Here is an 18,209-nt window from a genome sequence, read left to right on the forward strand (position 1 = left end):
GAGAGAGCTGATACAAGGCGATGCGGCCGCTACTACTACTACTAGAGGACGCCACGGACAGCAGCGCCCCTAGCGGTCATCCTTAATTATTAGCGCCAGCGTTCGTACGCATTTTCTTGCTTGTGCTCTTTTCTCGGGATTTATCTCATCATCCGTCATGGAACGTGCTGCCATCGCAACGGCTAAGTTAAGTGCCTCATAAGTAGTGTTTTAACTATATTTTAGTCTTCCAGGAACCAGTATTTTTCCTTCTAATAGGTCATATACGGTTTCCCGGTTGAAAACCCCCCACTCGTGGCGGCGCCATGCTGCTCGTTAAGAATTCCCGGTCTTCCATACTGGACTTCTTATACTTATGGGCTTACTATATCACGTTCATCGTTTTTACATCGAGTTTTAGCTAGGTTAGCCCTTTTACCATTTCTCTTAGTTTGGTATTTATGGGCTATTCTGCGTTCCAGCCCAGCATCCCGGCTCTTGCTCTTCATCGGCTATCGCTGGCTCCGAGTAGGCTTCTGTTCCTCGGAACAGTTTGCCTCCTCCTGGGCTTCTTTTTCTTCTACTAAAAGTGTCTTTTCCATCTTTACGATGTAATTTTAGTTCTATTTAGGGTGTTAGGCTAGCCTAGTGCATGTCCCATGTATTGGTACAGCCTGGTTCACGTGGCCCTTCCACGGTTGTGTTGCTATCGCGACTTAGGCCAGGCTTGCGGTCACGTGTTCCATCGCACCTTACCCTTCCCCTTCCCTCCCTACCAGGTATAGGGAGGCGTCTGGGGGACCCCTTGGTTGCCATGACAACCTCAGTTGCCTTCCTCCTCCCTCTCTGAGGAGGCCAGGGGTTCTCCCCAGCGGGGGGTATAGGGCGACCACTCATAGGGTACCGGGTCACCGAGCGGGTAGTTGTTGGGACGGGGAGGAGTAGGCCACCCCCCCCCTCTCTCTCTCCCGCCGTGTTACGCCGAGACCCTCCCCCCCTTCCCCAGTTGCTCAGCCACCTTCCCTCTCTGTAACGAACGGAGCCTTCCGCCGCAGCCGGGGCACCTTTGGTTACAGATTACTGGCTCCGGCAGCGGGCGGGGTGGTCACTACTAGTGTCGGCTGCTTGCCTACTATATCCTTGCATCTCTCCCCCGCTACCCGGAAGGGAGCTTGCTTCTTACCCGGGCACTCTTCTAGTAGACGGGAGGGGAAAGGTTTGATAATTATTGTTATTTTAAGGGATATACCTAGTTTTACCGATGATTTCTATAATTTTATTTATTTTTATATGTATACCATCTCCGCCGTTATCCGTCGTGGTTTTCATTTCACCACCCACACCTGGTGAATTCTATCTCTTGTCTCCGGCGTAGGCCTAGGACAACCAACCATATTACTACCACACGTATTATGGCGGGGGCTCTGGTTTAATCTAACTTTCTGCTCCGGCACCAGCGGAGCAACTGTTAGGCTGTAAGTGTTCTCCTGATACTTTATGTATCTTTCCACTTACAGGCGGCTACCAACTGTCAGGTCCTTGGATGCAACGCGACGTTGTACGACCCCTGCGGCCACGATGAGTGCAGGTCTCACGCTCCGTGTGCCACGCCTTACAACAATATGATCGTCTGGCACCCGGAAGCCTGCGCCATCTGTTACGACCTGGCCAGTCAGCTGGTGGAGGGGTAAGTCGATTATAGACTTTTTTATCGTTTTACTAACACTCTTAGACATAAGTTTGTTACCCCGTCCCGCCATTAGAGGCTCATTTCGCTTTTCTTTCAGGCTGCTGGTGTGAGGGAGGTCGCTCTAAGCAACCTGAAAGCGTGGGTGGGCGGCTTCGGGAAGAACGCCGCCAAAGGCCAGCCTTACATTTTAGACAAGAAGCTGGCCGTTCAGATCTTCCCCGGGGCAAGTCAACAGGGTATGTTGACCCCTCCCACCTATCCAGCAGCCCCTCTCATAGCCTCCATCCAGCAGGAGATGCAGCAGTCTTTCGGGGTCGTGGCCACACAAGAGTCGGTCCCGGACGTCACAACCTTGGACCTTAACATTGAGCCTATGGCGGTAGGTGCTGAGGATTTGTTGGTTGAGGTAGGTGTGTCGGGTTGCCCAAGTCTTTCCTTGGGTGGCACATCCTGGATCTTCTCCTGTCCCTTCTTCTACTGCTTCCCGCTCTCTCTGTACCCCCAAAGTGAAGGGACAGAGAGAACCGAAGACCCTAGTTAAGACGACTTCTAAAAAGTCGTCGTCGTCTTCTTCAGCTAAGAAGTCTTCGACTTCCTATGCTGACGCGGTGAAGGCCAAGCCGAGCTCTTCATACTCAAGAGCTCTAGAAGCAAGTCTTCTAAGGAGAAGGCTCGCGCTCGCCGCCAGCCAATGCCTTCTCCGGCCTCCACCGCATCCACTCCAGTAACGCCGGTTGGAGTAGCGGGACCCAGCACCTTTGATCCCACTGCTTTCTCAGCAGTTGGTGATGCAACAGGTGGGTGAGATGGTTGGCTCTCAAGTCTCCGCCCTAGGAACAAAGTTCGAGCAGATGTTCGCACAACTGTCGAGCACTCTGTCTCAGTCGGGCCAGTCCATCCAAGATCTCTCTAACAGAGTTAGAGATGAGGACGAGTAGCTGGGCTCTCTCAGGTCCCTCTTCCAGTCCTCCCCAGTAACAAGTGCTGGTATTTTTCCAGCTTCCACCATATGAGTCACTACCAGCTTCTCCATGGAGAACCCATGGAGAGTGCCGCTTACGCTCCGTTTAAGGATGGTATGATCTCTATCCCGGAGTGTGGAACTCGAAGGATTGAGGACTTCGAGTTTTATCCTCCGGGATTGACGCAGCCTTTCATTGGCTATGCTAGGCTGACCGTAGCGGCGCTTACTAGGGAGGACAAGATCTCCAGGGAGAACGTTTCTCTACAGTAGAGATCATGCTCAACGTGAAGGGTTCACTGCCTTGAGGACTGGGAGTGTAAACACCAAGCTCCAGGCTTACAAGAGTCCTTTCACTATTTTTGCGACGGAGGAGGAGGCTTCTCTTCCGTTCGCTACAAAATAGTAGAAACGACTCTTTCAGGCAGTCCATCAAGGATGAGCCCATGCCACAGCTAAGGGAGGCAGAGTCTACTTCTCCGCTCTTCCCAGCTTTTGGAGAATTGTGGGAGAACTTGCCAGCCACGTTCACGCTTGGTAAGCTCAAACCGGACTGCGCCATGGACCAGTTCGGCGAAAAGCTCCCAAGGCTGCCTGATTCCTTGATTCAGGCGGAGTTCGACGCTCGAACTAGGTTTGGCAGGTCCCTCAATTCGCTGATTATAACAGAGATGGCTGCTCTCTCGTATGGCACAGAACCTTTGTTTAAATAATTTTGGCCAAGTCCCAGCTTCAGACGGTTCAGACGGATGCTTTCGACTTCTTCCAAGCTAGGAGGAATTGCCGAAAGCACGTTCTGCAGGAGTGCACTATTAGGCACGAACCTAATAGACTCCTGGCTTCCAGCATGTGGGGAGGCGGATCTCTCCCAGAGTCCGCTGTAAATGAGGTACACCACGAGGCTGCTAGGCTCAACCAGAGCCTTAGAGCTAGGGTAGTGTATTTCATCTAAGAGGAAGCAAGAATCCGTCCCCACTGCTGGTAAGAAACCAAAGAAGTCTGGTAAAAGGTTCCAGCCTTACCAGAAACACCAGCAACAGCAGCAATTCGTTCAGCCGTCCCGGTTACCCAACAGGGACAACCTTCTCATCATCAAAGCAGAACCAGCCCATCCTCCTGCTGTCTCCTCAGTCACAACCTTCGACCTCCTACGCACTCTCGCCGGCCTTCAACCCTATGTATGAAGGTGGGCAGGCCTACCCTCCCTTTAATAGACAATCGAGAGGTAGGGCGAGAGGCTACTTTCGCCAGCGTGGCGCAGGGAGGGCGACAAGGAGTAAGCAGTTCAGAGGAGGGCGTGGTGGTCAAACCCGCCCATCAACAATGAGGCTCCCCAGGTAGGAGGGAGGCTGTTCCTCTTCCGTCACAGGTGGGGGTTCAGCAATTGGGCACAGAGCATAGTGTCCAAAGGATTGGGTTGGAGTTGGATCAAAGATCCCCCTCCAATCAAATCATTCCGCCAAATACCATCAAAGGAATTGACAGATTATGCGGAGGAACTCCTTCAGAAAGGAGCTATTGCGAGAGTCAAGCATCTAAATTTCAAGGTCGCTTATTCAGCGTGCCAAAGAAAGGCTCAACAAAAAGAAGGGTAATCTTAGACTTGTCAAGGCTAAACTCTTTCATTCGTTGCGACAAGTTCAAGATGCTTACCCTCTCGCAAGTAAGGACCTTACTTCCTCGTGGAGCCGTCACATGCTCCATCGATCTTACAGACGCATACTATCATATCCCTATAATCCAGACACTTCCGCCATTCCTAGGATTCAGGCTAGGAAATCAGACATTCTCATTCAAAGTGATGCCCTTCGGTCTGAATGTATCCCCCAGGGTATTCACGAAAATAGCAGAAGTGGTTGTGCAGCAATTGAGAGCTCAGGGAATAATGATAGCAGCATACCTCGACGATTGGTTGATCTGGGCACCAACAGTCGAGGAATGCCTCAAAGCCACCAAAAAGGTAGTTCACTTTCTGGAACATCTGGGGTTCCAGATAAACAAAACGAAATCCAGACTTACCCCGGAGTCTCGTTTTTTCAGTGGCTAGGAATCCAATGGGATTTGTCTTCCCACAATCTGTCAATTCCCAGTGGCCAACGGAAGGAAATAGCAAAATCTCTCAGACATTTTCTCAAATGCAAGCAACATCAAGGAGAAGCCAGGAAAGAATCCTAGGGTCCCTTCAGTTTGCTTCAGTGACACATATCCTCCTGAAAGCAAGGCTAAAAGATATAAATCGAGTTTGGCGATCGAGAGCAACGTCAAATCTCGAGACAAGTTGTCAGTAATTCCACAGATCCTTCGCAATCAACTCCGTCCATGGTCAAAAGTAAAGAACTTAGCCAAGCGGGTACCCCTTCAATATCCCCTTCCAGTGTTAAACCATTCACACGGATGCCTCCCTGTCCGGGTGGGGGGGATATTCTCAGTTCAAACAGGTTCAGGGGACTTGGTCAGTTCAATTTCGCCAGCTCCACATAAACGTTCTGGAAGCAATGGCAGTATTTCTTACCTTGAAGAGACTGCTTCCCCCCCCCCCCCCCGAAAAAGTCTCATCTAAGACTAGTTTTGGACAGTGCAGTGGTAGTTCATTGCATCAACAGAGGAGGGTCCAAATCCAAGCATGTGAACCATGTCATGATAGCCATCTTTGCTCTAGAAACAAACACAAATGGCATCTGTCCGCCACTCACCTGGCGGGGGTAAGAAATGTGATAGCAGACGCTTTGTCCGGTCAGTCCCTCTGGAATCAGAATGGTCCCTAGACGACGGGTCATTCCTAGTGGATATGCCGGAGAGTCCCAGGTCTCCAAGTAGATCTCTTCGCCTCACAAGCGAACCACAAGCTCCCTTGCTATGTGGCCCCCAACCTGGACCCTCTGGCTTATGCCACGGACGCCCTGTCGTTAGATTGGGATCAGTGGAGAAAAATTTATGCTTTTCCTCCAGTGAATCTCCTCTTGAAAGTCTTGAGCAAGCTGAGGACTTTCAAGGGAATAGTAGCTCTGATTGCACCGGACTGGCCCAAGAGCAACTGGTATCCTCTACTTCTGGAATTGGGTCTCCGACCTCAACGGATTCCCAATCCCAAGCTGTCACAATCAGTACAAATGAGGACTGTGTTCGCTTCCTCAGGAATTCTTCAGACCCTAACTTTATGGACTTCATGAAGTTTGCGGCTAATAAAGATCGCTAATATTGATCCACAAAATATCCTCTTCCTAGAATCAGATAAGAGAGAGTCACTATTAGACAATATGACTCAGCTGTTAAAAATTAGCATCCTTCCTGAAAGAATCAAACACTACAACCATGACAGTTAATTTAGCTATATCCTTTTTCAGATCCTTGTTTGAAAAGGTTTAGCAGCTAGCACTATTACTACTCATAAATCGGCTTTGAAGAAGATCTTTCAGTTAGGTTTCCAGAATAGATCTGACTGAATCTTATTTCACGTCTATTCCTAAAGCCTGTGCTAGACTTAGACCTTCTCAAAGGCCTACTGCAGTTTCATGGTTCTTAAATGATGTCCTCAAACTAGCTTCAGATACTGACAACTCGTCTTGTACATTCACAATGCTTCTTAGAAAGACATTATTCTTATTAAGCCTAGCTTCAGGAGCTAGAATTTTCAGAAACTGTCGGCTCTATCCAGAGATGCGGGTCATGTGGAATTCCTCCCCTCAGGAGAAGTTCTGCTTGCTCCGGATCGATAGTTTTTGGCTAAAATGAGGATCCTCTTGCAAGGTGGGCCCCTTGGAAAGTCATCCACTTCCGCAAGACCCTTCTCTCTGCCCAGTATCAACTTTAAGAGCCTTTCTATCTCGTACATCCTCAAGATCCTCAGGTCCTCTCTTCATGAGAGAAAAAGGTGGTACTTTGTCAGTAAAAGGTATTAGACAACAAATCCTTTACTTCATTAAACAAGCCAATCCTGATTCATTTCCAAAAGCACATGACATCAGGGGAGTAGCCACCTCAATTAATTACTTTCAACATATGAACTTTGAGGATCTTAAAAAGTATACTGGATGGAAATCTCCGACAGTCTTTAAGACGTCATTATCTAAGTCCTTGGAATCTTTAAAATTTTCTGCAGTAGCAGCGGGAACATTGTTTCTCCTGATACTGTATAGTAGTCGTAGTACAGATCCAGGTCTCCTCTCTACCTACCTCATCCAACATGCCTCATCCCCTATCGCCATGCTACTCGGATATCCTAGCCTTAGCGCTGAGATCATATTAGTGGATTGTCCCTTATTTTTTTTGCTAGGGACATCCACCCACTATGTACTGATAATGTAACTTCAGTGTACCTACCCTTATTTTTATGCTAGGGTAGGACACAATGTGTTTGTATATTTTGTAAATAATAAGTATAAGTAAATCTATTTTGTTAAATTACACTGCATTATTGTAATTTATTTACTATATTTACTGTAATTGTTTTAAGTACTTTACATTACTACTTTCTTTTATGTCACTGTTTAGAATAAGTTAGCCTTAAGTACTTAGTTTATATTGCTGTAATAACTGATTTACTTATTATATATCCCTCATTTTACAACTGATTTTCATTTGTCCTTTTTTCCCATCTTGTCTGTTTCTCTGGTACTCTTTCATAGGCCGACACGAGCTGAGCCCAGAAAAGGGATTTTGACGAAGGAAAAATCTATTTCTGGGTGATTGGCGCGTGTCGCCATATGAAAGGATCCTTAATATCATTCTTTCTAGGTAAAATTAATCTAAAATTACCAGAGAAAAACAGAATTAAGAAAATGTCAGTAAAACTGACTCGCTCACTCTAAAAAGAAGTGTCGGTTATGGGCAATAGGGGCGAGTGGGAACACTACACGAGACATTCACCAATTAGAACTTCCAATCAGAATCCCCACAAGAGAGAGCTGATACCAACGGGCGATGCGGCCGCTACTACTACTACTAGAGGACGCCACGGACAACAGCGCCCCTAGCGGACATCCTTAATCAAAAAACATCTTGTCCTGCAGGGGGGGCAAACAATACAGGGTGGGTTTCATAGGGCGACACGAGCCAATCACCCAGAAATAGATTTTTTTCCTTCGTCAAAAATCCCTTTTCTGGGCTCAGCTCGTGTCGGCCTATGAAAGAGTACCAGAGAAAACAGACAAGATGGGAAAAAAGGACAAATGAAAAGCAGTTGTAAAATGAGGGATATAATATAAGTAAATCAATTACAGCATATTAAACTAAGTACTTAAGTCTAACTTATTCTAAACAGTAACATAAAGAAAGTTAGTAATGTAAAGTACTTAAAATTACAATAAACATAGTATAATGCAGTGTAATTTAAACAAAATAGATTTACTTAGATAACTTATTTACAAAATATACAAACACATTGTGTCCTACCCTAGCATAAAAATAATGGGTAGGTACACTGAAGTACATTATCAGTACAAGTGTGGATGTCTCTAGCAAAAAAATAAGGGACAATCCACTAATATGATTTCAGCGGCTAAGGCTAGGATATCCGAGTAGCATGGCGATAGGGTGAGGCTTGTTGTGAGAGGTAGAAAGGAGACCTGGATCTGTACTACAACTACTATACAGTATCAGGAGAAACAATGTTTCCCGCTGCTACTGCTGAAAATTTTAAAGATTCCAAGGACTTTAGATAATGACGTTTAAAGACTGTTGGAGATTTCCATCCAGATACTTTTTAAGATCCTCAAAGTTCATATGTTGAAAGTTAATTAATTGAGGTGGCTACTCCCCTGATGTCATGTGCTTTTGGAAATGAATCAGGATTGGCTTGTTTAATGAAGTAAAGGATTTGTTGTCTAATACCTTTTACTGACAAAGTACCACCTTTCTCTCTCATGAAGAGAGGACCTGAGGATCTTGAGGATGTACGAGATAGAAAGGCTCTAAAAGTTGATACTGGGTCAAAGAGAAGGATCTTGGGGAAGTGGGATGGACTTTCCAAGGAGCCCACCTTGCCAGAGGATCCTCATTTTTAGCTAAAAAGCTACGATCCGGAGCAAGCAGAACTTCTCCTGAGGGGAGGAATTCCACATTGACCCGCATCTCTGGATTGAGCCGACAGTTCTGAAATTCTAGCTCCTGAAGCTAGGCTTAATAAGAATAATGTCTTTCTAAGAAGCATTATGAACGTACAAGACGACGTTGTCAGTATCTGAAGCTAGTTTGAGGACATCATTTAAGAAAACCATGAAACTGCAGTAGGCCTTTGAGAAGGCCTAAGTTCTAGCACAGGCTTTAGGAAATAGATGTGAAATAAGATTCAGTCAGATCTATCTGAAAACCTACTGAAAGATCTTCTTCAAAGCCGATTTATGAGTAGTAATAGTGCTAGCTGCTAACCTTTTTCAAACAAGGATCTGAAAAAAGGATATAGTACTAGATTAACTGTCATGGTGTAGTGTTTGATTCTTTCAGGAAGGATGCTAATTTTTTAACAGCTGAGTCATATTGTCTAATAGTTGACTCTCTCTTATCTGATTCTAGGAAGAGAATATTTTGTGGATCAATATTAAGCATCTTTATTAGCCACAAACTTCATGAAGTCCATAAAGTTAGGGTCTGAAGAATTCCTGAGGAAGCGAACACAGTCCTCATTTGTACTGATTGTGACAGCTTGGGATTGGGAATCCGTTGAGGTCGGAGACCCAATTCCAGAAGAAGAGGATACCAGTTGCTCTTGGGCCAGTCCGGTGCAATCAGAGCTACTATTCCCTTGAAAGTCCTCAGCTTGCTTAAGACTTTCAAGAGAAGATTCACTGGAGGAAAAACATAAATTTTTCTCCACTGATCCCAATCTAACGACAGGGCGTCCGTGGCATAAGCCAGAGGGTCCAGGTTGGGGGCCACATAGCAAGGGAGCTTGTGGTTCGCTTGTGGAGGTGAAGAGATCTACTTGGAGACCTGGACTCTTCCGGCATATCCACCCTGGAATGACCCGTTCGTCTAGGGACCATTCTGATTCCAGAGGGACTGACCGAGACAAAGCGTCTGCGATCACATTTCTTACCCGCCAGCCTGAGTGGCGGGACAAGATGCCATTGTGTTTGTTTGCTAGGCAAGATGGCTATCATGACATGGTTCACATGCTTGGATTTGGACCACTCCTCTGTTTGATGCAATGAACTACCACTGCACGTCCAAAAAAACTAGCCTTAGATGAGACTTTTTTCGGGGGAAGCAGTCTCTTCAAGGTAAGAAATACTGCCATTGCTTCCAGAACGTTTATGTGGAGCTGGCGAAATTGAACTGACCAAGTCCCCTGAACCTGTTTGGAACTGAGAATATCCCCCCACCCCCCCACCCGGACAGGGAGGCATCCGTGTGAATGGTTAACACTGGTGGAAGGGGATATTGAAGGGTACCGCTTGGCTTTTGATGAGGAAAAGGCTAATTGGAGGGGTTACTGTGGTAGTGTTTAACACTCGCCCCAGTTCTATACGACACCTTTTATTTAGGTGAGCGAGTCAGAGACTTCTGACATGTCCAATTTAGCAGTTTCTCTGGTATCATAGCAATATTTTACTAGAAATAGTGCTAAAGAGGACACATTTCACTGGGCGACACGGCTTCCTCGCCCAGAAATAGATTTTTCCTACGTCAAAATCCCTTTACTTTGACCATGGACGGAGTTGATTGCGAAGGATCTGTGGAATTACTGACAACTTTGTCTCGAGATTTGGCGTTTGCTCTCGATCGCCAAACTCGATTTATATCTTTTAGCCTTGCTTTCAGGAGGATATCTGTTACCGAAGCAAACTGAAGGGACCCTAGGATTCTTTCCTGGCTTCTCCTTGATGTTTGTTTGCATTTGAGAAATTGCCTGACAGATTTTGCTATTTCCTTCCGTTTGGCCACTGGAATTGACAGATTGTGGGAAGACAAATCCCATTGGATTCCCAGCCACTGAAAACGAGACTCCGGGGTAAGTCTGGATTTCGTTTTGTTTATCTGGAACCCCAGTATGTTCCAGAAAGTGAACTACCGGTTTTTGGTGGCTTTGAGACATTCCTCGACAGTTGGTGCCCAGATCAACCAATCGTCGAGGTATGCTGCTACCATGATTCCCTGATTCTCAATTGCTGCACAACCACTTCTGCTATTTTCGTGAATACCCTGGGGGCTACATTCAGACCGAAGGGCATCACTTTGAATGAGAATGTCTGATTTCCTAGCCTGAATCCTAGGAATGGGCGGAAGTGTCTGGCTATAGGGATATGATAGTATGCGTCTGTAAGATCGATGGAGCATGTGACGGCTCCACGCGGAAGTAAGGTCCTTACTGCGAGAGGTAAGCATCTTGAACTTGTCGCAACGAATGAAAGAGTTTAGCTTTGACAAGTCTAAGATTACCCTTCTTTTTGTTGAGCCTTTCTTTGGCACGCTGAATAAGCGACCTTGAAATTTTAGATGCTTGACTCTCGCAATAGCTCCTTTCTGAAGGAGTTCCTCCGCGTAATCTGTCAATTCCTTTGATGGTATTTGGCGGAATGATTTGATTGGAGGAGGAACTTTGATCCAACTCCAACCCAATCCTTTGGACACTATGCTCTGTGCCCAACCCTTGCTGAACCCCCACCTGTGACGGAAGAGGAACAGCCTCCCTCCTACCTGGGAGCCTCATTGTTGATGGGCGGGTTGACCACCACGCCCTCCTCTGAACTGCTTGCTCCTTGTCGCCCTCCCTGCGCCACGCTGGCGAAAGTAGCCTCTCGCCCTACCTCTCGATTGTCTGTTAAAGGGAGGGTAGCCCTGACCTTCATACGTAGGGTTGAAGGCCGGCGAGAGTGCGTAGGAGGTCGAAGGTTGACTGAGGAGACAGCAGGAGGATGGGCTGGTTCTGCTTAGAAGTAGCAGGTTGTCCTGTTGGGTAACCGGGACGGCCTGAACAAATTGCTGCTGTTGCTGGTGTTTCTGGTAAGGCTGGAACCTTTTACCAGACTTCTTTGGTTTCTTACCAGCAGTGGGGACGGATTCTTGCTTCCTCTTAGATGAAATACCCCACCTAAGCTATAAGGCTCTTGGTTGAAGACCTAGCCAGCCTCCCCGTGGTTGTAACTTCATGTTTACAGCGGACTCTGGGAAGAGATCCGCTCCCCACATGCTAGAAGCCAGGAGTCTATTAGGCTCGTGCCTAATAGTGCACTCCTGCAGAACGTGCTTTCGGGCAATTCCTCCTAGCTTGGAAGAAGTCGAAAGCATCCGTCTGAAACCGTCTGAAGAACTGGGATTGGTTTGCCAAGATCTTAAACAAAGGTTCCGTGCCATACGAGAGAGCAGCCATCTCTGTTATGATCAGTGAATTGAGGGACCTGCCAAACCTAGTTCGCGCGTCGAACTCCGCCTGAATCAAGGAATCAGGCAGCCTTGGGAGCTTTTCGCCGAACTGGTCCATGGCGCAGTCCGGTTTGAGTTACTTACCAAACGTGAACGTGGCTGGCAAGTTCTCCTACAATCCTCCAAAGCTGGGAAGAGCGGAGAAGTAGACTCCGCCTCCCTTAGCTGTGGCATGGGCTCATCCTTGAGGACTGCCTGAAGAGTCGTCTCTACTATTTTTGTAGCGAACGGAGAGGAAGCCTCCTCTTCCGTCGCAAAATAGTGAAAGGACTCTTGTAAGCCTGGAGCTTGGTGTTTGTACACTCCCAGTCCTCAAGGCAGTGAACCCATTCACGTTGAGCATGATCCTACTGTAGAGAACATTCTCCCTAGAGATCTTGTCTTCCCTAGTAAGCGCCGCTACGGTCAGCCTAGCATAGCCAATGAAAGGCTGCGTCAAACCCGGAGGATAAACAACTCGAAGTCCTCAATCCTTCGAGTTCCACACTCCGGGATAGAGATCATACCATCCTTAAACGGAGCGTAAGCGGCTACTCTCCATGGGTTCTCCATAGAGAAAAGCTGGTAGTGAATCATATGGCGGAAGCTGGAAAATACCAGCACTTGTCACTGGGAGACTGGAAGGGGGACCCTGAGAGAGCCCAGCTACTCGGTCCTCATTCTCTCTAACTCTGTTAGAGAGATCTTGGATGGACTGGCCCGATTGAGACAGAGTGGCTTCGAACAGTTGTTTTGCGAACATCTGCTCTAAACTTTGTCCCCAGGGCGGAGACCTTTGAGAGCCGACCATCTCGCCCACCTGTTGCATCACACTGCTGAGAAAGCAGTGGGATCAAAGGTGCTGGGTCCCGCCTCCTCAACCGGCGTTTACCGGAGTGGATGCGGTTGGAGGCCTGAGGAGAAGGCATTGGCTCGGCGGGAGCGCGAGCCTTCTCCTTAGAAGACTTGCTTCTAGAGCTCTTCGAGTAAGAAGAGCTCGGCTTGGCCTTCACCGCGTCAGCGTAAGAAGTCGAAGACTTCTTAGCCGAAGAAGACGAAGACGACTTCTTAGAAGTCGTCTTAACTAGGTCTTCGGTTCTCTCTGTCCCTTCACCTTTGGGGGTACAGAGAGAGCGGGAGAGCGGGTAGGGATCTCAGATCCCACAAAGCCTTGGAAAGAAGCACTTGAAGAAGGGACAGGAGAAGATCCAGGAGCGCCCAAGGAAAGACCTTGGGCGCCCGACACACCTACCTCAACCAACAAATCCTCAGCACCTACCGCCATAGGCTCAATGTTGAGGTCCAGGGTAGCGACGTCCGGGACCGACTCCTGTGTGGCTACGACCCCGAAAGATTGCTGCATCTCTTGCTGGATGGAGGCTATGAGAGGGTTCTGCGGACAAGGGGTCAACATACCCTGTTGACTTGCCCCCGGGGGAAGATCTGGACGGCCAGCTTCTTGTCTAGGATGTAAGGCTGGCCTTTGGCGGCGTTCTTCCCGAAGCCGCCTACCCACACGCTTTCAGGGTTGCAAGGGCGACCTCCCTCACACCAGCAGCCTGAAAGAAAAGGTGAAATGAGCTTTTAATGGCGGAACGGGGTTAGCAAACTTATGTCTAAGAGTTGTTAGTAAAATGATAAAGAAGTCTATAATCGACTTACCCCCTCCACCAGTGACTGACTAGGTCGTAGCAGATGGCGCAGGCTTCCGGGTGCCAGACGATCATATCGTTGTACGGCGTGGCACATGGAGCGTGAGACCTGCACTCATCGTGGCCGCAGGGTCGTACAACGTCGCGTTGCATCCCAGGACCTGACAGTTGGTAGCCTGTAAGTGGAAAGATACATAAGTATCAGGAGAACACTTACAGCCTAACAGTTGCTCCGCTGGTGCCGGAGCGAGAAAGTTAGATTAAACCAGAGCCCCGCCATAATACGTGTGGTAGAAAATGGTTGTTGGTTGTCCTAGCTACGGCGGAGACAAGAGATAGAATCCAACCAGGTGTGGTGGTAAAAGGAAACCACGACGGATAATGGCTGGGGATGGTATACATATGAATAATAAAATTAAACAAATCATCGTAAAATTAGGGTATATCCTTAAAAATAACAATAATATCAACCTTTCTCCACCCGTCTACTAGAAGAGTGCCCGGGTAAGAAGCAAGCTCCCTTCCGGTAGCGGGGGAGAGATGTAAGGATATAGTAGGCAAGCAACCGACCACTAGTAGTGACCACCCCGCCCGCTGGCGGAGCCAGTAATCTATAACCAAAGGTGCCCCGGCTGCGGCGGAAGGCTCCGTTCGTTATAGAAAGGTGGTGGCTGAGCAACTGGGGAAGGGGGGGGGGGAAGGGGGGGGGGGAGGGTCTCGGCGTAACACGGCGGGAGAGAGAGAGGGGGGGGGTGGCCTACTCCTCCCCGTCCCAACAACTACCCGCTCGGAGACCCGGTACCCTATGAGTGGTCGCCTATACCCCCCGCTGGGGAGAACCCCTGGCCTCCTCAGAGAGAGAGGGAGGAGGCAACTGAGGTTGTCATGACAACCAAGGGGTGCCCCCAGCGCCTCCTATACCTGGTAGGGAGGGAAGGGGAAGGGGAAGGGGAAGGTGCGATGGAACACGTGACCGCAAGTGGCCTAAGTCGCTGAGCAACACAACCGTGGGAAGGCCACGTGAACCAGGCTGTACCAATACATGGACATGCACCTAGGCTAGCCTAACACCCTAAATAGAATTAAATTTTACATCGTAAAGAAAATGGAAAAGACACTTTTAGTAGAAGAAAAAGAAGCCCAGGAGGAGGCAAACTGTTCCGAGGAACAGAAGCCTACTCGGAGCCAGCGATAGCCGATGAAGAGCAAGAGCCGGGATGCTGGGCTGGAACATAGAATAGCCCTAAATACCAAACTAAGAGAAATGGTAAAAGGGCTAACCTAGCTAAAACTCGATGTAAAAAAACGATGAACGTGATATAGTAAGCCCATAAGTATAGAAGTCTCAGTATGGAGGACCGGGAATTCTTAACGAGGCAGCATGGCGCCGCCACGAGACAACGGGAAACCGTATATGACCTATTAGAAGGAAAAATACTGGTTCCCGGAAGACAAAAATACAGTAAAACATTACTTATGAGGCACTTAACTTAGCCGTTGCGATGGCAGAACGTTCCATGATGTATGGTGATAAAAATCCCGTGAAATAGCACAAGCACAAGAAAATGCGTCCGAACGCTGGCGCTAATAATTAAGGATGTTCGCTAGGGGCGCTGTTGTCCGTGGCGTCCTCTAGAGTAGTAGTAGCGGCCGCATCGCCCGTTGGTATCAGCTCTCTCTTGTGGGGATTCTGATTGGAAGTTCTAATTGGTGAATGTCTCGTGGTAGTTGTTCCCACTCGCCCTGTTGCCATACCAACACTTCTTTTTAAGAGTGAGCGAGTCAGTTTTTACTGACATTTTCTTAATTTTGTTTTTCTCTGGTAATTTTAGATTAATTTTACCTAGAAAGAATGATATTAAGGATCCTTTCATAGGTCGACACGAGCTGAGCCCAGAGAAAAGGGATTTTGACGAAGGAAAAATCTATTTCTGGGTGATTGGCTCGTGTCGCCCTATGAAACCCACCCTGTATTGATTGCCCCCCCCCTGCAGGACAAGATGTTTTTTTAGATTAAGGATGACCGCTAGGGCGCTGCTGTCCGTGGCGTCCCTCTAGTAGTAGTAGTAAGCGGCGCATCGCCCGTTGGTATCAGCTCTCTCTTGTGGGGATTCTGATTGGAAGGTCTAATGGTGAATGTCTCGTGTAGTGTTCCCACTCGCCCCTATTGCCATAACCGACACTCTTTTTAAGAGTTAGCGAGTCAGTTTTACTGGACCATTTTCTTAATTTGTTTTTCTCTGGTAATTTTAGATTAATTTTACCTAGAAAGAATGATATTAGGATCCTTTCATAGGGCGACACGAGCCAATCACCAGAAATAGATTTTTCCTTCGTCAAATCCCTTTATTATTATTATTATTATTATTATTATTATTATTATTATTATTATTATTATTATTATTATTAAATATTATTATTCTGAAGATAAACACTATTCATGTGGAACAAGCCCATAGAGGCTTTTGACTTGAAATTCAAGCTTCCAAAGAATATGGTGTTGATTAGGAAGAGGTAAAGAGGGAGACACAGAAAGAAGAGATCTGACTTATTAAAAAGAAAAAATGTATTATTAATAAATAAAAAGATATTAAACTGCAACATGAATAGCATTAGGGTGGTAGTGCATGCATTTTTTCCAGCTTTTGAAGTTCCGATTACATGACATCCTCAGGAAGTCTATTCCGCAGTCCCAGTGGTGTGAGGAATAAAAGACCTCTGAAGCTGAGAAGATCAACAGGGAGGCATATTGACTGCATATTGGTGCTGCTGTTCAGTGAATCTGGCAGCTCTTGGCAGGAAAAGGGGATCAGGAATCAGTTGTGAATGGGAAAGATCACTATTTAAATACAACTCATGAAAAAGTGACAAACAATAGACTGTCTGTCGATGGTCCAAGTTTTAACTACAAATACGTATTAGGAAACGGAAACCTACCACCCCAAACCACTCAATCTAAAAGAAATAAATCTTTGGCAGAAGCATACATCTAAACCAGAGAACCATATTCTAGTAAAGGAAACACAAGTAACCTAAAACAGGTTGCATTGATTTTATCACTTATAAATACTTTATGAGGCCTTATGAACAGTAACTTTTGTGCAGCCTTTTCTGAAACTTTTTCTTAAGATGTTTCTCAAAAGTGAGATGTGAGTCAACTTACATCTAGAATTCTAAAGGTTCAGACTCATTCAGGAAAGTCTCATCCGCTTGAAGTGGAGGATGGGGTGGAAAATCTTTACAAGGTCTACTAATCAATAGTGTTTTTGTTTTAGTGGAGTTCAGCCTCATACACCACTGACTACACCATTCACTGATCCTGTCCATGAACCTGATTGAGTCTGAGTGCAGCTTCATTTCTCATAAGTGGAGACTTTACTACACCCACAAATGTTGCATCATCGGCATACTGAACAATCTTGTTTTTCTATGCCAACAACCATATTGATTGTAACTAAAATTAAGAGTGGACCAAGATCACTACCCTGTGGAACTCGAGACACAAGAGGTCTGGTTTACCAATGATCCCATCAATAGCAACTCGCTGCTGCTTCCCTGTAAGGAAATCTTGAAGTGATCCTAAAACATATCCACCACTCCAACATTCTGAAGTTTATAAATAAGTGCCTTATGATTTACTAAATCAACAGTAGTACTAAAATCTATTAGAATTACTCTGCACTCAAAAACTCTTATCAAGGTTTTCTTGCAAATGGCATGTCCAAGTCTAAAAGAGCATTGCAGGTACCAAACTACTTTTCTATAGTGCATACACACATATTGGACTATCAGATAAGCAATCCTCTAGATTCCACATATGTACATATGTGGAAACTACATGCTAATTTCACTATTTGTTTACAAAACTTCTGTTGAAATAACTGTTATATATGAATGAGACCATATGTTATGGAAAAAAGTGCTGGAAGCAACTGGTTGACAACGTGAGGCAAACACACCATGTAAGACAAATAAGAAATCTGCTAGGTTTGCCATGACAACTGGAAGAGGACAGTCAGGATGGGTTCGAAAAATTATAAAACACGCTTAGAAGGAAAAGATTAGATAAAGATGAAGGCGCTTTCCGGATGATCCAAAAGAAACTTTTGCTATCTCATCAGCCTTTCCTACACTTCAAAAAACAAAAAAAGGAAAGTGAACATAAAAGGAGAGGGAACTCAAATCCAAGAACGTAGAAGGCCACGGTACAATGTCTATGGCACAAAAAACAGGAAAGTGAACAAAAAAGGAGAGGGAAGTCAAACCCAAGAATGTAAAGCCACAGTACAATGGCTATGGCACAGTCCAAGTTTTGGAGAGTTAAGGTTTGTATTCAGAGTAAACCATCTCTTAGAAAGGTTGCTTGCCAAGGCTAATAAAGGACCTTCTTACTGGTGGTTTGATTTCAGAGTGCCCTTCTTCTAGAAGAGTTGCCTGCCAAGGCTAAAGAGTCTCTTCTACCCCAGAGAATAAAGACTGCTGTAAATACACTGCTAGTGCATTTACTAAAATATGAACATTAATAAATTATTGTCCAATATTAACATGAAAGAGAAAAGAATTATAAGGAAAATTGTGACTCAGTATA

General features: G+C 46.4%; 2 protein-coding genes across 2 annotated transcripts in view; one reads left to right on the forward strand and one right to left on the reverse strand.

Moving 5' to 3' along the window:
* LOC135216549 (fidgetin-like protein 1) overlaps positions 1–18,209 on the reverse strand; it is a gene marked incomplete at its 5' end in the record, with an annotated part of 288,347 nt that overhangs the window by 117,245 nt on the left and 152,893 nt on the right. The window lies entirely within an intron of this gene.
* Positions 1–18,209, forward strand: part of LOC135216212 (fidgetin-like protein 1) — a 72,609-nt gene that overhangs the window by 45,199 nt on the left and 9,201 nt on the right. The window lies entirely within an intron of this gene.

Source organism: Macrobrachium nipponense, chromosome 6 (genome assembly GCF_015104395.2).
Source record: "Macrobrachium nipponense isolate FS-2020 chromosome 6, ASM1510439v2, whole genome shotgun sequence".
Taxonomy (NCBI): Eukaryota; Metazoa; Arthropoda; class Malacostraca; order Decapoda; family Palaemonidae; genus Macrobrachium; species Macrobrachium nipponense.